Raw genomic sequence first — 23,853 nt, forward strand, 5'->3', positions numbered from 1 at the left:
CTTGGATAAATGAATAAAGTTTCTTAGAAAAGAGGACATTTAATTTTGTTGATTTAATTATTGATTAATTATTCATTTATTATTATTTAAACTGGAGCTAACATTCATTGACTAGATGGACCTTTGTTGGCAAAGTAATGTCTCTGCTTTTTAATATGCCATCTAGGTTGGTCATAACTTTCCTTCCAAGGAGTAAGCGTCTTTTAATTTCATGGCTGTAATCAGCATCTGCATCACTTTGCCAACAAAGGTCCGTCTAGTCAAGGCTATGGTTTTTCCAGTGGTCATGTATGGATGTGAGAGTTGGACTGTGAAGAAAGCTGAGCGCCAAAGAATTGATGCTTTTGAACTGTGGTGTTGGAGAAGACTCTTGAGAGTCCCTTGGACTGCAAGGAGATCCAACCAGTCCATTCTAAAGATCAGTTCTGTGTGTTCTTTGGAAGGAATGATGCTAAAGCTGAAAGTCCAGTACTTTGGCCACCTCATGTGAAGAGTTGACTCACTGGAAAAGACTCTGATGCTGGGAGGGATTGGGGGCAGGAGGAAAAGGGGACGACAGAGAATGAGATGGCTGGATGGCATCACTGACGCGATGGACGTGAGTTTGAGTGAACTCTGGGAGATGGTGATGGACAGGGAGGCCTGGCATGCTGCGATTCATGGGGTCTCAAAGAGTTGGACATGACTGAGCGACTGAACTGAACTGAACTGAACTGAATGTTCACTGAGCTCAAACTATGTACCTGCCATTGTTCTAGGTGTTTTACATGTGCTATTTATATCTCACCCTGTGAAGCAGGTACTATTATTTTCCACTTTTATTTCTAAAGCAAAGAGAGCTTAGGTAACTTGTTCAAGTCACACATTTAGTAATCCTGGGTTAGATCCTGGTGAATCAGACATCATGCTGTTAACCATAAGTAGAGACATTTGAACTAGGCCTTAAGATAAGAAGATTCCTATGCCAAAGGACATTTAAGAGAGAAAAACACATGCTGATATTTGATGGCATGAAAGTTCACCATGTTCTAAGAATAGGACTTCAGAGAAGTTTAGGGAAATTTAGAGAATGAACATTGTGCATGTGTGTGTGTGTGTGGTAGGAAGTAGAGGGAGATGATGAAAGAAGAATGATAGAAGAGGGTGCTGGAAATGTAGTTTGTGGCCAGGTAATAGGAGGCCTGAAAGCTAGACAGAAGAGTCTGGACTTGATCTTGTAGGCTATGGGGAGGCATTAGAATTGCTTTTCTTTCTTGTTCTTTTTTTAAATCAAAGGAATGCCATGATTAGGTCTGTGTTTCAGAAAGAGTTAATCTGGTGTCAAGGAAAAATGGACTGAATGGAAGAGGCTGGAGGCAAAGAAAAGGGAGTCAGGAATCAGGTGCCATGTCTGATATCAGCACCTGAACTAGGATGATTATAGTGAGGATGGAGGAAAGGGAACCAAGGAACATGTGGACTAGTGCTTATTCTCATAGCTAATGTCTATTTACCAACAGGCATAATATTTTGAAAGATGATTAAATGTTGCCAGTTTTGCTTGGAGAGGCTTGGATGAAAGCATATTTGGAAAGTCAGAAACTCTGCTTACAATTCAGTGGTCTTGCACACAGGGCAAATTGGACACAGAGACTGTAAGAGGATATATGTACCAAAAAACTTTGAACACTTTATTGTTTTCCTGGCCTTCCTATTTATGACACTGTGCCATCTATAGCTATGTGCTTTCTTTCTACCTCAAAGACAGGGCATCAGCTGGATTTTAATAGCAGGTACCTTTCTGAGATTTGAAAATGTCCACAGAATGCCCCTAAACTTGACCTGACCCAAATAAAACTGAACAAAATTGAGGAAGTTCAGATTCTACACATCCTACCTTCTAGCGTTAACAGACATGACAAAGGAAATTTGCTGGCACCTCCAACTCTTTTCACATCAATTCCATTTGCCTGAAAAGCTCTCCCTTCCCTTTTCCTCCTCTGTGAAGCAGCTCAGGTACACCTCTCCCAAGGCAAAGCTAGCAATGCTCTCCTTTCCTCTCCCATAATGCCCGCCATATGTCTCTATTATAGCACTTTTCATCTATTTAATAGCTACTTGGTTATTTATCTTTTCCCTCACCTGTGCTCTGAGCTATTTCTTTAAGGGTAAGCTTTTATTCTGCTTATTTATTTATCTTCAGTGCCCAGCAAGACACCAAACACATAGGTAAATATTTGTTAAGTAACTTGCAGTCAGCACATAAACACATAAAAAAAAAAAAAACAAACTTTAGGAAATTCAACTTATACTGATTCTTTTTGATTTATCAGCTTTAGGCATTTTCTTTCAAAACCCTATTGTGGAAGATGAGTATTCATCTCTTCTATCACCCTAGACGCCTATTTTCCTCTCCCTTATATAGTTAATATATAACTTTTGACTAAATCAAAATTCAGTTTTTGAATTATTGTAAGTATTGGCTACTGCTAAGCTAAGTGAAAGTGAAGTCGCTCAGTCGTGTCTGACTCTTTGTGACCCCATGGACTATAGCCTACTAGGCTCCTCTGTCCATGGGATTTTCCAGGCAAGAATACTGGAGTGGGTTGCTATTTCCTTCTCCAGGAGATCTTCCCAACTCAGGGATTGAAGCCAGGTCTCCTGCATTGTAGGCAGATGCTTTACCGTCTGAGCCACCAGGGAAGTCCTACTGCTAAGCTAAGTGTACTATATTTCCTGTCTTGTACATACTTTCCTTACTGGAGATATTAATAGTTTTTTCATTTGTTTAGTTCTCTGTACCATTAGTTTCTACATTATCAAGTATATCAGATAATTTATCTGTTCCATTTATTTTCCTGAAGACATAAGTCCTGGAGCCCTTCATTCTTTTTCAATTTTTGTACATGCTAAACAGTGGTCATCCTATGATCCCCCACTTTTTCATTGGAGTGTAATTGCTTTGCAGTGTTATGTTAGTTTCTGCTGTGTGACATCATGAATGTGATGTTGTACATATATTATCAAGGGAACAAGGGAACCAAGGGAATAATATAATACCAAGGGAACATACTTATAATACCAAGGGAACATTTCATGCAAAGGTGAGCACAATAAAGGACAGAAATGGTATGGACCTAACAGAAGCAGAAGATATTAAGAAGAGGTGGCAAGAAAACATAGAAGAATTATACAAAAAAGATCTTCATAACCCAGATAACCATGATGGTGGGATCACTCACCTTCATTCTGGAATGCGAAGTCAAGTGGGCATTAGGAAGCACCACTACGAACAAAGCTAGTGGAGGTGATGGAATTCCAGTTAAGCTATTTTAAATCCTAAAAGATGATGTTGTTAAAGTGCTGCACTCCATATGCCAGCAAATTTGGAAAACTCAGCAGTGGCCACAGGACTGGAAAAGGTCAGTTTTCATTCCAATCCCAAAGAAAGGCAATGCCGAAGAATGTTCAAACTACCACACAATTGCACTCATATCACACGCTAGCAAAGTAATGCTCAAAATTCTCCAAGCCAGGCTTCAACAATATGTGAACCATGAACTTCCAGATGTTCAAGCTGGTTTTAGAAAAGGCAGAGGAACCAGAGATCAAATTGCCAACATTTGTTGGATCACTGAAAAAGCAAAAGAGTTTCAGAAAAACATCTACTTTTGCTTTATTGACTACTCCAAAGCCTTTGGCTGTGTGGATCACAACAAACTATGGAAAACTCTTTAAGAGATGGGAATACCAGACCACCTTACCTGCCTCCTGAGAAATCTGTATGCAAGTCAGGAAGCAACAATTAGAACTGGACATGGAACAACAGACTGGTTCCAAATCAGGAAAGGAATACGTCAAGGCTGTATATTGCCACCCTGCTCATTTAACTTATATGCAGAAACACTAGGCTGGATGAAGCACAAGCTGGATTCAAGATTGCCAGGAGAAATATCAATAACCTCAGATACGCAGATGACACCACCCTTATGGCAGAAAGTGAAGAAGAACTAGAGAGGCTCTTGAAAGTGAAAGAGGAGAGTGAAAAAGTTGGCTTAAAACTCAACATTCAGAAAACGAAGATCATGGCATCTGGTCTCATCACTTCATGGCAAATAGATGGGGAAACAATGGAAACGGTGGCAAACCTTATTTTTTGGGCTTCAAAATCACTGCAGATGGTGATTGCAGCCATGAAATTAAAAGATGCTTACTGCTTGGAAGAAAAGTTATGACCAACCTAGACAGCATATTAAAAAGCAGAGACATCACCTTGCTGACAAAGGTCCATCTAGTCAAAGCTATGGCTTTTCCAGTAGTCATGCATGGATGTGAGAGTTGGATTATAAAGAAGGCTGAGTGCTGAAGAATTGATGCTTTTGAACTGTGGTGTTGGAGAAGACTCTTGAGAGTCCCTTGGACTGCAAGGGGATCAAGCCAGTCAATCCTAAAGGAGATCAGTCCTGAATATTCATTGGAAGGACTGATGCTGAAGCTGAAGCTCCAATACTTTGGCCACCTGCTGTGAAGAACTGACTTGGAAAAGACCCTGATGCTGGGAAAGATTGAAGGCAGGACAAGAAGGGGATGACAGAAGAAGAGATGGTTGGATGGCATCACAGACTCTATGGATATGAGTTTGAGCAAGCTGTGGGTATTGGTGATGGATAGAGAAGCCTGGCGTACTGCAGTCCATGGGTTTGCAAAGAGTCTGGCACGACTGAGCGACTGAACTAACTGTATATATTCAGGCTTTCCAGGTGGTGCAGTGGTAAAGAATCTGCCTGCCAATGCCAGTGATGCAAAAGACGTGGGTTCGATCCCTGAGTCAGGAAGATCCTCTGGAGAAGGAAATGACAACCCACTCCAGTAGTTGCCTGGGAAATCCCATGGTCAGAGGAGCCTGGCAGACTATAGTCCATGGGGTCAAAAAGAGTTGGATACAACTGAGCACAGCATAGCACATACATATGTTCTCCTCCCTCTTGAGGCTCTCTCCCACTCCCTCTGCCCATCCCTCTAGTTCATCACAGAGAACTGAGCTCTGTGCTATGCAGTAGCTTCCTGTCAGCTCTCTATTTTACATATGGCTTCTCAGATGGCACTAGTGGTAAAGAATTTTCCTGCCAAGGCAAGAGACACAAGTTTGATCTCTGGGTTGGGAAGATCCCCTGGAGTAGGAAATGGCAGCCCTCTTCAGTATTCCTGCATGGAAAATTCCCTGGACAGAGGAGCTTGGTGGGCCACAGTCTATGGGGTCACAAAGAAGCAGATATGACTGAGCATGCACACATGAACCTATGTCAGTGCTACTCTCTCAGTTCTATGATTCCTTTTTATAATCATCATGTGGATTCTCTTTGCCTCTCTCCTTTGTTCTATCTCCTATTTTACTAATCCCATGTTTCTCTCTTTTTTAACTCCCTCATTTTGGTGGCATATATCCTGTAGTAGCCTCCTGGAAAAAGTATGGGAAGTAATTTTTTAAAAAGACTTTGCAAGTCTCAATATGTCTTAATTTTACCTTCACAATTGATTGGTAGTTCTCTGGATAAAGAATTCTTGGTTGAAAATAATTTTCTTACAGAAATTTTAAGGCATTGCTATTTCATATTCTCAGAGAAGGCAATGGCACCCCACTCCAGTACGAGCCTGGTAGGCTGTAGTCCATGGGGTTGCTAAGAGTCGGGCAGGACTGAGAGACTTCACTTTCACTTTTCACTTTCATGCATTGGAGAAGGAAATGGCAACGCACTCCAGTGTTCTTGCCTGGAGAATCCCGGGGGCGGGGGGGGGCGGGTGGCGGGGGAGCCTGGTGGGCTGCCGTCTCTGGGGTCGCACAAAGTTGGACATGACTGAAGCGACTTAGCAGCAGCAGCAGCATTTCATATTCTAGTTTGTAGTGTTTGTTGTTGAGAAATTTAATGTTATTTCAATACTCTGTCAATCCCTTATATGATAACATTATTTTCCCCTGGGAGCCTGAGCATACTTTTTTTTAATCTCCTAGTGTTCTGAAGTTTCTTAATGATGACACTTGACATAGTTTTTGTTTCTTAAATCCATTGTGCTCCACCCTTGATAAGCCTTTATAAACTGGAAATATGTATTCTTTAGCCTGGGAAGTTTTTTGTGTGTGTTCTTTCTTTAATAATTTTTCTTTCCTTCTTTTCTTTTCTTTCTTTTTCTTTTTGAAACTCACATTGTTTGAATGTTAGATCTGGATTTTTTTTTTTTTTTTTCAGTTTCCTTATCTCTTCTGTTGTCAGACTCTTTTTGTTCTATTTCCTTAATTTCCAAACATTTTGTTAATTCTTTCTGCTATCATGTGTTTAATTTTCATGAGTTCTTAGTCTTTTATTATTCTTTTTTTTTTTTTAAAGAAAGCATCCTAGTCTTGTTTCATGAATGCAATGTCTATTTTTATCTAAATATCAATTCAGTTCAGTTCTGTTCAGTTGCTCATTCGTGTCTGACTCTTTGTAACCCCATGGACTGCAGCATGCCAGGCCTCCCTGTCCATCACCAACTCCTGGAGTTTACTTAAACTCACGTTCATTGAATCGGTGATGCTATTCAACCATTTCATCCTCTGTCGTCTTCTTCTCATATTAATAATCATTTCAAATTTTTCTTCTGTTTCCTAATTTATTTCCTGTGTGTTTAATTTTCTGCTTGTTTCTTTTGTCATCTCTCATTGTGGAATCTCTTTTGAAATATTTGGTGAAATTTTGCAGCTCTTCATATTTAACAGTAAGTTACCATAAAGTCAATTGGAAGCTCTGTGTAAATAGATGGAATTCGTTGATTGGTGGCTTCACTGTAGAGTAACAGGTTTCTTGACCGGTTTGCTGGGGATCCCCAAATATCAGTATTTGTAGTTCTTTTCTCTGAAGCTGGTCAGATTCTCCAGTCCCTTCTCCTGGGTAAGAGAGGCAGGTGTGACTGCCTGACTACCCAAGTACTCTAAGCTGAACAGGACATGGGGGCCAAAGGCCTCACCATTCAGTAAGTAGACATTCATTTAACTTTCCTGTTTTCACTTGGCCCTTCTCTCCAGCTACCAGGACCTAATTTATCTGTGCTTTGGCCTCTAGGGCTCACTTTTTGTTTTGATCAAATGTCTGGTCTCCTGCCAGGGTAGGGAGATATACCAGGTTGATTTATTCGTTTGGGGAAGGGACCTGCAAGTCTAAGTTCTCTTTTCACAGACTTTCAATCAATTTCTATACCTCATCCCTGCCTTCTGTGGTTCTCTGCTTCAAATTACTGAGGCTTTATCAAGAGGCAGTACAATGTGTAGTCAAGGGAATAAACTTTGAACCTAGATAGCTTGGGCTTGAAATTTATTTGGCTACATGAAATTCATTTGACCTCATACTTCATTTTCTTCTTTTGTAAAATGGTAAAAATAATATTATATACCTCAAAGGATGTTGTGAGAATTAAATGATTTTATACATACACACACACACACACACACACATATATATATATATATATAAAATGCTTAGAACAATGCCTGATATTTAATAAGAAATGTTGTAAGATATTATTATTAATATTATTCATTTCCATAGCTTCCCACTAGATTCACCTGTCAGCATATTTCAAATTTCTCAACTCTGTTAACTTTCCCCACTTCTAAATATGTGCCCACTGACATGTATTTTTTTAACCTATGAGTTGATACCTTTAAAAAAATCATTTTTTCTCTTTTTATTGATGTTTTGGGAAAGAAGAAGAGATAAGGACAAATATAGATTATAATACACACATATATAAAACATATGTGTTATATATACAGTACATATATAATATATTACTTATATGCTATTATGTTAGAACTGGTTCAATTGACCAAAATTAAAAGCATTGGAATTATAATATCAATGTTAATAAGATTATGGTAAAATAGAGAACTCATACATTATTGTTATCAACATAAATTAATAAAATTCCTTTGGAATATATAAATATATAGTGAGTCATAAAAACACTTTGACCTTTAACTGATTATCCTGTGAAATTTTTTAGAGGGAAAAATTTAATAAACAAAAAAGTTATACATTTTAATGAAAAATTAGAAACAACAAAAATTTCCAACAGTCTCAAGATGTTAAAATTCAGTAGATGTCTAGTTTATTGAATTGATAATATTATATAGTACTTATTTTCCAACATGAATTATATTAACATTAAACATTACAATATAACACTAAGGGCAAAGAAAAGGACACAAACGTATGTTCACTGTGGGTAAGCAATATAAACTTTATATGCTATAAAGGGAGTATACAAAAATAAAACCAGTTGTTTTAGCATGGTAGAATTAGGAAGGTTTTGTTTTTCTTTTTTAAAAAATCCTTTTATGTTACCATAAAAATGTTTTTATAATTAAAAAAAAAAGAACCCTCAAGCCTAAAGCTGACAAAAATCATAGTGATTGTGTCTACCAGGCCCCTTAGATGAAGATGAAAACTAAACCATTCAGCCAAACATCTGAAAGTTTCAGAACAGCCAGGTCTTTGATGTTGAGTAGACTAAACAACCAGATGTTTGACTGAAGTTTTCCGTTTTCATCTGAAGGCTGACATCATGTAACTATAGCCTGAGTGCATTACTGATGTCAGTCACCATAAAGTTCAACGAGTTGTTAACATGGCCCCATGCAGCTCTCCTGGCCGTCCTCATTTGGTACTCACAAATATCATCCTTTAACTTGCTCTTTGCTTTAAGGTGTTATACAACTCTTTGATTATTCTTCATTATCTAAAGAATAAAGGCTTAACCCTTCATAATGTGGCCCCAACTGGCATCAACAGCCCCACCTCTCACCATCTGCATCCTTCACAAGGTCTATACATTCTAGATGCTAACAATATAGTCCCTGATCCTCAAGATACTCATAGTTGTACTATTATTATTATCACACACTAGAGAATATTACTGTTATCACTCATTGAACTACTTTGTTCCAGAGTGCTAGGGCTTAGTATACAGTACTGAATTTAATCTTCACCATAACTTTTTCTGGCATTATTATTTCCATTTTAGCAGTAGAGAAAGAGAAGCTACAGAAGTTAAATATCTTTGTTTTCCCCAAATTTTATAACCAGCAAGTTACAGAGCCAGGACTCAGTATATTGGGTTCCAAAACTATGCTCTTAATCACAACACCACAGAAATATGTTTACTGATACACTTACTAAGGTATTATGGTGACTATGTTGTAATACGGAGAGAATGAGGTTTATTGAATGGCAGTAAGTAAAAGTATAAATAGGCAAAGGCTTAGTCCAAGTACCAATAATAGAGTGCCTAGTATGTTCTGGACCCTATCCTAAATATATAGGGACACAAAAGAGTCAATATCATCTTTAACAAAGGTGTCAGGCACCCAAAATTAGGTGGAAGGTGCAGGTGTTCCAGGAGTGGAGCCCAAAGGAGTGATGGTGTCATATATGCCCAGGGCTTGGCTGGGGTACACAGTCATGCGTTAAAAGCTTCAGGAAGAGGAGAAAAGGAATAGAAAGACTCCCAGATACCAAGGGACTTAAAAAGAGTGCCCAGAGAAATCTCTGTGTCCCCACAGGAATATTGGAAAAGTGTAGACAAGGAGAAACTTTATCCATCAGAATCAAGAAAACACTGAAACACACGACAGGCACAACTGTTGAAAACAATAATGAAGATTCCTTTATTTTACTAGTTCCTATTGTGTGCTTCTCAACATTCAGAAAACGAAGATCATGGCATCTGGTCCCATCACTTCATGGGAAATAGATGGAGAAACAGTGGAAACAGTGTCAGACTTTATTTTTTGGGGCTCCAAAATCACTGCAGATGGTGACTGCAGCCATGAAATTAAAAGACGCTTACTCCTTGGAAGGACAGTTATGACCAACCTGGATAGCATATTCAAAAGCAGAAACATTACTTTGCCAACAAAGGTTTGTCTAGTCAAAGCTATGGTTTTTCCTGTGGTCATGTATGGATGTGAGAGTTGGACTGTGAAGAAAGCTGAGCGCCAAAGAATTGATGCTTTTGAACTGTGGTGTTGGAGAAGACTCTTGAGAGTCCCTTGGACTGCAAGGAGATCCAACCAGTCCATTCTGAAGGATATCAGCCCTGGGATTTCTTTGGAAGGAATGATGCTAAAGCTGAAACTCCAGTACTTTGGCCATCTCATGTGAAGAGTTGACTCATTGGAAAAGACTCTGATGCTGGGAGAGATTGGGGGCAGGAGGAGAAGGGGATGACAGAGGATGAGATGGCTGGATGGCATCACTGACTCGATGGACATGAGTCTGAGTGAACTCCGGGAGCTGGTGATGGACAGGGAGGCCTGGCGTGCTGCGATTCATGGGATCGCAAAGAGTCGGACACGACTGAGTGACTGAACGGAACTGAACTGATTGTGTGCCTCTCCTGGGCACCATGGATTAAAGTCATACGGTCCCTCCCAGTAGTGGTTACTGGGCTGGATCATTCTTTCCACAAATAAGTATGGAGAAGATACTATGTTTGAAGCATTGCTCTACGCACTACGGATACAACTGTAAACAAGACAGACATGCTGTCATGGAGCTTACATTCTATTAGGGAGAGATGGACAAATAAATATGTGAAATATATAGAGTTTTAGAAGGTGTTAAAAGTCAGGAAGAAAAATAGAGAAAGGAAGGAGGGCAGGAAGAATCAGTGAGATAGCAAGATCAGGAAAGGCCTCTCTAGGAAGGTGACTATTGAATTGAGCAAAGACCTTGCATTTTCACAAAAAATGAGATCATGCTAGATAGAAAAAAGAGCAAGTACAAAAGCTCTGAGGCTGGAGTGTGTTTGGTATGATCCAGGAACAACAAAAAGGCCTTTATTGTTTCACTTTTGTCTCAGTTCAGTTCAGTTCAGTCACTCAGTTGTGTCCGACTCTTTGCGACCCCATGAATCGCAGCACGCCAGCCCTCCCTGTCCATCACCAACTCCCAGAGTTCACCCAAACTCATGTCCATAGAGTCGGTGATGCCATCCAGCCATCCTATCCTCTGTCATCCCCTTCTTTTCCTGCCCCCAATCCCTCCCAGCATCAGAGTCTTTTCCAATGAGTCAACTCTTCGCATGAGGTGGCCAAAGTATTGGAGTTTCAGCTTTAGCATCAGTCCTTCCAAAGAACACCCAGGACTGATCTCCTTTAGGATGGACTGGTTGGATCTCCTTGCAGTCCAAGGGACTCTCAAGAGTCTTCTCCAACACCACAGTTCAAAAGCATCAATTCTTTGGCGCTCAGCTTTCTTCACAGTCCAACTCTCGCATCCATACATGACCACTGGACATGCCAAGCCTTATGTGCATTTAAATATTCGGGTGGAGATGATGAATAAGCAACTGGATATATGGCTCTGGATTTCAGACAAGAGGCTCAGGCTAGAGATAAAAATTTAGGATTCATTGGCATTGTAGATGATTATTTGAAGCTACATGAAGTCAGCAAGGAAGTGAGCATATACGAGAAAAAGGTCCAAGTACTGAGTTCTGGGCTAAGGTCAGGACATAAGAAATCAGAAGAGAAGACAGGAAGAATTATTAAAATTAGAAAGAAAACCAGGAGAGGATAGATTTTAAGAATCAAATGAAGGCAGTGTTTCTAGGAAAATAGAGTGATCAACTCAATTATGTGCTACTGAGAATTGACTGTTGAACTTAACACGAGAAATTCTGTTGGAATGTCTGGCTCTGATGGGGCAGAACCAGACTGGAAAAGTTTAAGTGAGATTTAGAGGAAAGAAAGTGGCACAGCGAGATTAGATAAGATATTTGAGGACTTCTACAATAAAATAACAACAAGGTTGAAGTTGGAAGGGGAGTTTAGGGGTTTAATATGAGAGAAATATCAGAATTTATGTGTGTGTGCTTATAGGAATGATCTAGTTTAGAGTTTCCCAACTTTGGCACTATTGACATTTTGGGCTGAATAACTTTTTGTTGTGGAGGGCTGTCTTTTGCATTATAGGATTCTGAACATAATATCCCTGGCAGTATATCCACTCTATGCATTCCCCAGTCTCCCCAGCTGTGATAGCCATAAGGGACTCTAGACATTGCCAAATGTTGCCTGAGAGATGAGGGAGGGGAATGAGCAAAAATAACCCATGGCTGAGAACCACTGACTTAGTAGGAAAAAATATTGGTGATGCCAGACAGAAAATGGGACAATTGCTGGGGCAATATCCTTGAGCAAGTGAGAATGGATTTGGATCTATGGCATAAGAAGAGGAATGGGTCCAGTAGTTTCATAGACTGTGAATGCACATTAACAGAGAAAGCAGAGGTTATCGGCACAGATGCAGCTGGATGGCTAGATGTGGTGTTAAGAATCTAAGGAAGTTCTCTTCTAGTCACCTTTGTTTTCTTAGTAAAATAAGAAGCAGAGTAGGCAATTACATTTGACACATGAAAGGAGGTGTTGTAGGTTTTCAGAGATGGAGGATCACCTAGGAGAATGAAAGACAAAACAGACTAATGAAATGTATTGTGATTGCTGAGCAGCTTTACTGTTCAGCAGTAAAAATCCATTAAGAGTAAAGTAAGACTAACGGTTAAGTAAAGCTCAACATTCAAAAAACTAAGATTATGGCATCCAGTCCCATCACTTCACAGCAAATAGATGGGGAAACAATAGAAACAGTGACAGACTTTATTTTCTTGGGCTCCAAAATCACTGCAGATGGTGACTGCAGCCATGAAATTAAAAGATGCTTGCTCTTTGGAAGAAAAGCTATGACCAACCTAGACAACATATTAAAAAGCAGAGACATTACCTTGCCAACAAAGGTCCATCTAGTCAAAGCTATGGCTTTTCCACTAGTCACATATGGATGTGAGAGTTGGACTGTGAAGAAAACTGAGCACCGAAGAATTGATGCTTTTGAACTGCGGTGTTGGAGAAGACACTTGAGAGTACCTTGGACTGCAAGGAGATCAAACTAGTCAATCCTAAAGGAGATCAGTCCTGGGTGTTCATTGGAAGGACTGATGTTGAAGCTGAAGCTCCAATATTTTGGCCACCTGATGTGAAGAACTGACTCATTGGAAAAGACCCTGATGTTGGGAAAGATTGGAGGTGGAAAGAGAAGGGGATGACAGAGGATGAGATGGTTGGATGGCATCACAGACTTGATGGACTTGAGTTTGAGCAAGCTCTGGGAGTTGGTGATGGACAGGGAAGCCTGACAGGTTGCGGTTCATGGGTCACAAAGAGTCGGACACAACTAAGCAAGTGAACTGAACTGAAAGACTAATGTGCAATGTCATGTGTTTTTCTCCAGCCACACAAAAAGGTCTTGGTGCACAGAATAAGCTGAGTAGGGTATGGGTAGGGTTGTAACCTTACCAAAAAAGTATCATGAAATGAAGTGGGGCAAGGGTGTTGATAGTATATACAAGGGAGTGGTCATAATCATGGACCATGAAATTTAAGCTGGGTAGGAAGAGAAATGAGGACATGAAGTGGGTGAAAGATGGTGAAAAGGTGGTAGGAACATTGGTGGAATACATCAATCATTAGTGGAATATGAGTGGGGCTGAAAGATTGCTGGATTTGCAGTATTAAAGAAAGTGAGCTGGAAATATAGTCAGAGAGTGAGATGTTTCAAAGTGAAATTATGGAAGGGTATATTTATTGGCAAGGATATGGTCTAGGATATGACAATGTTGTTAAGTTTTAGGCTGGGGTGGAAAATGGAGTCACAAAGTCAGATGCACAGAGCCATAGAATCTCAGAGTTCAGGGGATGAGGGGTGACAGCAAGACTTTACTGTAGTAATTAACATAAACATTTACCAGTTTCCACCCTGCCTTGGATGATTAACTTAAACTCTGTGATAACATTATTCCCCTCGCCAGTGACTGATGTAGAGGTGGCTGAGAAAGTCAGGGAAAGTCTTCACGGGATTTTCTGGAATATGTTTTCCTTATTCCAAAGAAATAGAAATTTCCTCTTCTTTCTCTGGATTATATGATGCCTAAAAGTTTTTAGCCATCCTGTTAGCAGCCTGAAGGTGAAGTTAAACACTGAAGATGGCAGAGAGAGGGAAAGAAGATGAGCTCTTGATGAGACGGTTGAACCACTATATCAACCAATCCTGGAGCCTGCCCTACCCAAACACTTAACATTTTGAAAAACAATAAACTCTCTTATTGGTTAAGTCAGTTTGCATTCAGTTCAATTCAGTTCAGTCGCTCGGTTATGTTCAACTCTTTGCAACCCCATGAATCGCAGCATGCCAGGCCTCCCTGTCCATCACCAACTCCTGGAGTTCACTCAAACTCATGTCGATTGAGTCGGTAATGCCATCCAGCCATCTCATCCTCTGTTGTCCCCTTCCCCTCCTGCCCCCAATCCCTCCCAGCGTCAGGGTCTTTTCCAATGAGTCAACTCTTCGCATGAGGTGGCCAAAGTATTGGAGTTTCAGCTTCAGCATCAGTCTTTCCAATGAACACCCAGGACTGATCTCCATTAGGATGCACTGGTTGGATCTCCTTGCAGTCCAAGGGACTCTCAAGAGTCTTCTCCAACACCACAGTTCAAAAGCATCAATTCTTTGGCGCTCAGTTTTCTTCACAGTCCAACTCTCACATCCATACATGACCACTGGAAAAACCATAGCCTTGACTAGATGGACCTTTGTTGGCAAAGTAATATCTCTGCTTTTTTAATATGCTATCTAGGTTGGTCATAACTTTCCTTCCAAGGAGTAAGTGTCTTTTAATTTCATGGCTGCAATCACCATCTGCAGTGATTTTGGAGCCCCCCCAAATAAAGTCTGACACTGTTTCCACTGTTTCCCCATCTATTTCCCATGAAGTGATGGGACCAGATGCCATGATCTTCGTTTTCTGAATGTTGAGCTTTAAGCCAACTTTTTCACTCTTCTCTTTCACTTTCATCAAGAGGCTCTTTAGTTCTTCTTCACTTTCTGCCATAAGGGTGGTGTCATCTGCATATCTGAGGTTATTGATATTTCTCCCAGCAATCTTGATCCCAGCTTGTGCTTCTTCCAGCCCAGCGTTTCTCATGATGTACACTGCATATAAGTTAAATAAGCAAGGTGACAATATACACCTTGACATATTCCTTTTCCTATTTGGAAGCAGTCTGTTGTTCTGTGTCCAGTTCTAACTGTTGCTTCCTGACCAGCATACAGGTTTCTCAAGAGGCAGATCAGGTGGTCTGGTATTCCCATCTCTTTCAGAATTTTTCACAGTTTATTGTGATCCACACAGCCAAAGGCTTTGGCATAGGCAATAAAGCAGAAATAGATGTTTTTCTGGAACTCTCTTGCTTTTTCAATGATCCAGCAGATGTTGGCAATTTGATCTCTGGTTCCTCTGCCTTTTCTAAAACCAGCTTGAACATCTGAAGGTTCACGGTTCATGTATTGCTGAAGCCTGGCTTGGAGAATTTTGAGCATTACTTTGCTAGTGTGTGAGATGAGTGCAATTTTGAGGTAGTATGAGCATTCTTTGGCATTGACTTTCTTTGGGATTGGAACGAAAACTGACGTTTTCCAGTCCTGTGGCCACTGCTGAGTTTTCCAAATTTGCTGACATACTGACTGCAGGACTTTCACAGCATCATCTTTTAGGATTTGAAATAGCTCAACTGGAATTCCATCACCTCCACTAGCTTTGTTTGTAGTGATGCTTTCTAAGGCCCACTTGACTTCACGTTCCAAAGTGTCTGGTTCTAGGTGAGTGATCACACCATCATGATTATCTGGGTCAGGAAGCTCTTTTTTGTATGGTTCTTCTGTGTATTCTTGCCACCTCTTCTTAATATCTTCTGCTTCTGTTAGGTCCATACTATTTCTGTCCTTTATCGAGCCCATCTTTGCATGAAATGTTCCCTTGGTCTTTAATTTTCTTGAAGAGATCTCTAGTCTTTCCCATTCTGTTGTTTTGTTCTATTTCCTTGCATTCATCACTGAGGAAGGCTTTCTTATCCCTCCTTGCTATTCTTTGGAACTCTGCATTCAGATGCTTATATATTTCCTTTTCTCCTTTGCTTTTCGCTTCTCTTCTTTTCACAGCTGTTTGTAAGGCCTCCCCAGACAGCCATTTTGTTTTTTTTGCATCTTTTCCATGGGGATGGTCTTGATCCCTGTCTCCTGTACAATGTCATGAACCTCAGTCCATAGGTTCAGGCACTCTCTCTATCAGATCTAATCCCTTAAATCTATTTCTCACTTCCACTGTATAATCATAAGGGATTTGATTTAGGTCATACCTGAATGGTCTGGTGGTTTTCTCCAATTTCTTCAATTTAAGACTGAATTTGGCAATAAGAAGTTCATGATCTGAGCCACAGTCCATTCCCAGTCTTGTTTTTGCTGACTGTATAGAGCTTCTCCATCTTTGGCTGCAAAGAATATAATCAATCTGATTTCGGTGTTGACCATCTGGTGATGTCCATGTGTAGAATCTTCTCTTGTGTTGTTTGAAGAGAGTGTTTGCTATGACCAGTGCATTCTCTTGGCAAAACTCTATTAGCCTTTGCCCTGCTTCATTCTGTACTCCAAGGCCAAATTTGCCTGTTACTCCAGGTGTTTCTTGACTTCCTGCTTTTGCATTCCAGTCCCCTATAATGAAAAGGACATCTTTTTTGGGTGTTAGTTCTAAAAGGCCTTGTAGGTCTTCATAGAACCGTTCAACTTCAGCTTCTTCAGCATTACTGGTTGGGGCATAGGCTTGGATTACCGTGATATTGAATGGTTTGCCTTGGAAATGAACAGAGATCAGTCTGTCGTTTTTGAGATTGCATCCAAGTACTGCATTTTGGACTCTTTTGTTGACCATGATGGCTACTCCGTTTCTTCTAAGGGATTCCTGCCCACAGTAGTATATATAATAGTCATCTGAATTAAAGTCACCCATTAGGTTTCTATTATTTGCAGCCAAAGCATCTGATAACATTATCCTCAGGGAGAACCCTGCCTGTGGGAGAGCCAGATATGGAAACAAATACATCTCAGTATGTCAACTGCTGCCCTGGAGGAAAACCAGGGGACCATGAAAGCCTTGTGTCAGTGCGGAACCAGATGGAGAGTCAGAAAAGCCTTTTCAGGGGAGAGTAGTTCTTCAAGGTCGATAAGAGTTTCCTGGGTGAAAGGGTTTTCTGGGAAGAGAGGGCTGAATAAGTGATGGAGCAATGGTAAAAGCTCAGGCCTGTTTGTAGTTTTATAGCCAGCAGAAATTTCAGATAACCTCAATAAAAATTCCAGCAATAGTTGATACATATTTGCCAATCAACAAAGTGACACGTTAGAAGTTCATCAGTTGCCTATCCAGCATCAGCCTTCCCTCTTCCCTTCCTTTGTCGTTGTTCAGCCTCTAAGTCGTGTCCCACTTCTGCAACCTAATGGACTACAGCATGCCAGGCTCCTCTGACCTCCACTGAATTCCGGAAGTTGCTCAAATTCTTGTCCATGAAGTCAGTGATGCTATCTAATCTTTAGTTCCTCTTCACTTTCTGCTATTCTCCCTTTCTTACCACACTCATAGTTTCCTCTGGGCGCTACTCCTTCTTCCTTGTGTCGTTGATTCCAATTCCAGTTCTAGAGGGGCTCTGACCAACAGAGGCCAAGTAATCTTAAGCCTCATAACAATTGACACAACAATTCGTCCTGGTAGATCAGGCATAAATCAGTCAAACCTGGAAGTTTCTGGCTACAGAAAGCAGTTCAGTGGGGGGGGTTTAGTCAAGTCTGGAACTTTTACTCATTATTAATAGTTTTAAGAAGCAATGTTCTCTTCCTTTGTATGTGAGCAAGAAAGCACATAATCTTTCTGCTAGCTGCTAATCTGTGTCCACTACAGAAGTCAGTGCAAGGATTACAGTCTATATACATAGTGGTTGGAGATGAAACAGCTGAAGAGCAATTGAGGAAAAGCCCCGAATGAACCACTCTGAACTCTGCCCTATTGCTTGGCTTTCAGTTACATTTGACAATAAATCCTTTCACTAGGTTAAACCAATTATAATTGGATTTTCTATTTCTTGAAACTGTGGATTTCAACTTGAAACACATTTACACAGGATCAGTATGTTCATTAATAAGTTACATTATAACTGGTACACGAATGATTCTTACCAAGTAAAAATATTTTGTATTTTTTATTTCTTGGACAGATAGATAAAACACAGACTGTCCAGTTCCTCACCAGACATCTGCAGACTCTAATGGCTTGGAATCGAATACGTGGATATAACTCTGGAGAAGAGGACAGGGGACAGTATTTTATCCTAAAAGTAATGGAAAGTCAAGAGTAAACTAAAGGTAATAATCATGGCTTTGAAGCCTCTTCAAAAAGGAAATTCTTTTTCTTTGCTTTTTTGTCATTAAAATTCTTATTGATTTCAAGATCAACCCATTCATTCAATAGCTATTTATTAAGCACTTATTATGTGCCAGTCATATTTGTAGGAACTTCAGATAAAACACTGAACAAAACAGGAAAATAATCCTGCTATCATGTTGCTTATGTCCTTTTCAGGCCAAATGGCATCCTCTCCAAGGCATCCTGAATTTTCTCAATCATAATTAATAACTCCTTCTGCTTTTATGGCATGTAGTACCACTGGAATTACATGTAAGTTCTACTACAAGGTAGAGGATGCTTCAGATATCAAATATCTCCTTCAACAGACCAAGGGAATCTTGGGTTCAGGGTTGATGTTACAATAGGTCTCTGAAGCACAGAGCTGGCTTGGAGCAAGTGCCAGTAGGTATTTGTTAAATGAGTGCATGACTCTGTCTACAGTCCAACAGGGGAAGCCCACATGGTGAATCCCTTACTGCGGTCTCTGCCAGGTATTCATTCGGAGCTGTTGGGAGCCAACCTGTTATGGACTTAGGCAATCTGGAGGTTGTAGAGAAATGATACTCCTAATGAGCGATTATTACTGATAAGTGGCAATAATAAAGTTCATTTGTGTGACTATGGGCATAATAGGAAATTGAAGTCTGAATAATTTTATTATGAAATTCAAGTAGCTGTTCAACTTAATGAGCGTAAATGGCTTTTTGATGAAGAAATGGAACAATGCCAATGAAAATGGTGACTGTGAGTATGAAAATATTTCTTTGGTTAAAATGTAAATGACCCAATAACTGGGTCATAAATGCCCTTGATTGCTTTATAAGTTACATGATTTAGGGGCAAAGACCTCTAATTTTCCTAAAAGCAAAAAAAAAAAGAATTACTGTACAGATCCAAAGCAATTGTTTCTGCTGGATATTGAATGGTTGCTGTTTTATTGCTACAACAGTCAACAGAGGGAGCCCATGTTACAAAACCTAATAACAATTTCCTTACAGAGTGTTGTATGTTGCTAGAAAGTCAACAGAATAGAGAGAAAAAGAAGAAATAGAATAAAAGAGTTAAGGTATTGGACAATTAGGTTTTAAGTGGTAACAGGAATCTGGGATCTCACTTATGAAATTGGGTTTGGTGAATGATGTTAATTATATGTATTTCAAGAGAGCCTATATGAAGTGGCTTTTAAAAAAAACACTTTATATACTGCCAGAGTGATCCTTTGTTGTTGTTTTTTAGCTTTAATGACTCTTTCATTTATTTTTTTTATTTTTTTTTTTTCTGGTTAATAGCAACTCTGGTTGCTTTTATTTATTTGTTAATATAAATTTATTTATTTTAATTGGAGGCTAATTACTTTACAATATTGTATTGGTTTTGCCATACATCAACATGAATCCGCCACAAGTGTACACGTGTTCCCCATCTGAACCCCTCCTCCCACCTACCTCCCCATACCATCCCTCTGGGTCACCCCAGTGCACCAGCCCCAAGCATCCTGTATCATGCATCGAACCTGGACTGGCGATTCATTTCACATATGATATTATACATGTTTCCATTTATTTATTTTTAATTTTTTTTTTTGGCACAGCATGCAGAATTTTAGTTTTCCGACCAGGGATTGCACCCATGCCCTCTGCAATGGAAACGTGGTCCTAACCACTGGACTGTCAAGGAATTCCCTAGAGTGATTCTTTACCTTTAAAGTACACAATTACATTACTCTCCTGCTTAAAGCCGTCCAGTGGCATCCTTATCATTCCTATGACAAATCCAACCTTATGGGGTTGTGAAGATGAAAGAAGATGATAAATAGCACAATGCCTGGCTCAATAAATTTTCAGTAAATTTTTAGTATTATCTTTCACTATTGTACCTTTTATTGTAGTGATCCTTTGGACTAGAATGTTTTCTAAACTGCCTTATTCTTACTTTGGATTTTATCTTGTTAACTCCCTTCTTACCCAATAGGTTCCAGGATCCCAGAAGTCTTGCCTCATTCACAGTCTGAATGCTCTTCTGTTACTTATCACACCATATTGCAGTAATCTGTTCACAAGCCACTGGACCACCAGGGAAGTTCCATGAATATATATTTCATTGTGGATAAGTTTTTCTACTTTTTAAGTTTTCAAACATCTCTACAACGATCAAATGATTTTATAGCCAGCAAACACTACCTACAAAATACCGGCATTTTTGTTGATGGGGTAGGGGGTATACTTTAAATAATTATTTTTCAGAAAATTGTTACCTTTGCATGAAGTTGTTGCTGAAAATTAGGTAACAGATTACATGTTTCCTCTAGTACAGTGCTTCTCAAACTTTAATGTAGGTCTGGGATGGGCCTGTGATTCTGCATTTTAAAATAAGTTATTTATTTTTAATTGAAGAGCAATTCCTTTACAATATTGTGTTGGTTTCTGAATCATGAATCAGCTGTAGATATACACATGTCCCCTCCTTCTTGAACCTCCCTCCCACCTCTCACCCCATTCCACCCCTCTAGGTAGATTTTGCATTTCTAACAAACTTCCACATGATGTAAGTGCTTCTGGCCTATCAACAACATTTTGAGTAGTAGCTCTAGCGTACATGAATTCTAATCTACATTTGACCATAAATTGTAATTTATTTATTTATTTTTTATCATCTGTGCTTTTGTTAGTGCTTCCAAAAACGACACACTGGAGTAAATATAGAAGGCTTCTTATAATTCAAGTTTCTGAGAACTGGGGGGATCAATACCTTGGGAACATCTGTGACATTTCTGAGGTACAGTATAGAGGTTGGGAGTTCTAGCTTTAGAGTTAGTCGTCTGGTAAACAAGAAGTCAAATGCAACAAAACATATCAGATCAACCAAAATGCCAGAGCACTATGTTGATAGATGTTACACTACTCAAAACAGATTAACTGCCTCCTCCTCTATGCCCGTCATGGAGTACAGTTGTTTTTGAAGGCAGGAATGAATTTAATTATATAATAATAACAACTAACATTTGAATACTTTCTGGAAGTTTAAAGCACTGATTCTCAAGTTTCAGTGTGTATGAGACTTATCTGGAGAAGTAGCTGAAATGTAGATTCCTGAACTATACCCTCAGAAATTCTGATTCTTGGCAGTGGAGTTCAAGAATCTGCATTTTTAACAGGTATCCAAATGATTCTAATGTAGATGTCTCTGGACCATATATGTTAAGCAGCACTGGTTTCAAATGTAAGAAAAAAAATACTACAACCTTTAGTAAAACACTTTAATACACTTTATAGCTTGATCCAATTCACACACACACATTTGTGTTGTGTGTGTGTGTGTGTGTGTGTGTGTATTGCAGAGTTTCACATACATATATGTGAATATATATATATATGACAGAATTTCACAAAATAATACTAACCCTTACTATGTGCTATATAGTGATATATTTTCTACTTTACTCAATTTCATCAGAAAAACATTGCTCATGATAACATTGATTTCACATCATTTATCTCATTTGAGCTTCAAATCAGTGCTGCAAAGTGAAAAGTCAAAGTCGCTCAGTCGTGTCCAACTCTTTGCGATCCCATGAAGGTAAGCACCTTTAACTGCATCTTTTTTCACTTGAAAGTTAAATCTTGGAGAGGATTAAAGTTCCCAGTGTTACACATCGAGTATGTGGCAGAGGTGGAATTCAAATTCAGAATGCTTGCCCTTAAATTGCCCTGACCTGCTCTCACCCTCACACTGACATCCTGAAAAAGCCCAGCAACACTCCAATTTGGGAGTACATTCAGACAACCTCTGGTTTTCCCAGTTGAATTCTATCAACTTTGAATACCAATTTGAAATTTATAAGAGAAAAAGAATTTGACTCAAGTTGGACCAGGTGTGAACTCTGATCTGTTCTGCAGTAAGGAAGGGTCACCTAATGCAGCCATGGCCAGCAAATCCCTAAAGCAAGGGCTGAAACTGGCAGATTTCAAAGAGACAAAGGGCTTGGCAGTCATGTGGAAATATATTTACTGTACCTGCATTTCTCCTCCTTGGAGAAGGGGGAGTTACTGTCTCCATCTCCAGAAAGGTCCTCACTTTAGCATCATACCAGAAGAAACTAGAACAATATAATCCATGTCTCCGCGGTCTCACAACCTCCTGTCAAATGTCTGGCCTCTTCACCTCCCCAAATACAGGGCAGGGATAATCCTGAAAGATCTCACCTGAGGCAAAGGAGAATGTCAAAATGAAAAGGGTATCTCCTTCAGTCTTTGTGACTGAGGACAGCGATTGACCTCCTGGGTCAATGAAGATCTTAGGAGATTCAAAGGTAGCTGATTCCTCTCCACGTTTGAGGTTGTCACTGTTGTCCCTGTCATAGCTGGGCCCCAGAAGCAGGTTTTTGCCTAAGGTTCTGAAAACTTGATACTATTGATTACATAATTCAAACTTTGCACCCAAGACACTATTTTAATCTTTTGAAAAATTGCAAAATTTATCTCAAAAGTTCTTGAATGAAGAAAAAAAGCATTATCAGCCCTCTTAAAAAGTATTCAAAATGGAAAATTAATGTGGCAGTTCTTTACCACATGTTCCTTTCTTCTATTAATGTAGACACACACCTCTTATGAAGACCAGCTATGGAAGTTTGAACTATGCCAAGAAACATAAGACTAAATAAATCAAAAGGTTATAAAAGCATATGGAATTTTTAAATGCCTAAATCCTTTTTGGACAAATCAAAGAGTGCTTTCATCTCAATCCTTTGTTTTCTTCCCACCCCTGAGGAAGATCGACAGTTTCTTTGATTAAAAGAATAGTTTGATTGAAGTGTTTTTTAAAAGAATATTTTTAAGAGTTTACTTTCTGTTATTTTCAATGTTGTTAAAAGTTTTAAAACATTTTCTCTCTTTAACATGGCAAAATAAAGACTGACCTTTAACTGGCTTTCTAGACTGTTAATATGCTTATTTCTAATTAAACTTGCAATTGATTTTAGAAATAAAAACAATCTCTAAATCCTAACTCAGCAAGTATTTTCCTTTTCTTCCCATCTTTTCAAGTCTTTATATGCTATGATTTTGTATGACAATAATCATGGCGAATACAAAATGTTGGGTTGTACTTTTTCCCCTTGATGACAACAACAATAACAACAGTAATGGTGCTTTCTTTTGCAGAAGTTCATCTGTTTGTGCTCAATCATTATAAATATTACTTCTAAGTGTTTCGGGTATTGCTATCATGTCTCATACTCTTTTATCTGGAAGTGTTTTGATGTTTTAAAGGCATTTTTGTTTGTAATATTTAAGATGAGTATTATTTTAACAAATATTCTTTATTCATCATTATTCATATTTACCTGAGTGAGGATAGCATCTACATCCCACCGAAGTAATGCCAAGAGTTTTAACCCAATGAGCATCTGAAAAGTAATAACACATTTCTAGTTCCAATAGGTAAATATTTTAAACAGTATTGCTATTACTTTAATAAATAAAAATTGGCATTTCTCTT

At 39.2% G+C, this 23,853-nt stretch overlaps 1 long non-coding RNA gene across 1 annotated transcript in view; it reads left to right on the forward strand.

The window, feature by feature from the left end:
* Nucleotides 1-23,127, forward strand: part of LOC139180027 (uncharacterized) — a 32,156-nt gene extending 9,029 nt beyond the window's left edge. The window contains exons 2-5 of the long non-coding RNA XR_011564378.1: nt 18,167-18,314; nt 20,329-21,132; nt 21,811-21,933; nt 22,951-23,127. This is a non-coding gene — a long non-coding RNA (uncharacterized lncRNA). The remainder of the gene's footprint in view (nt 1-18,166; nt 18,315-20,328; nt 21,133-21,810; nt 21,934-22,950) is intronic.
* Nucleotides 23,128-23,853: the final 726 nt, after the last annotated feature.

This window comes from Bos indicus, chromosome 3 (genome assembly GCF_029378745.1).
Source record: "Bos indicus isolate NIAB-ARS_2022 breed Sahiwal x Tharparkar chromosome 3, NIAB-ARS_B.indTharparkar_mat_pri_1.0, whole genome shotgun sequence".
Taxonomy (NCBI): Eukaryota; Metazoa; Chordata; class Mammalia; order Artiodactyla; family Bovidae; genus Bos; species Bos indicus.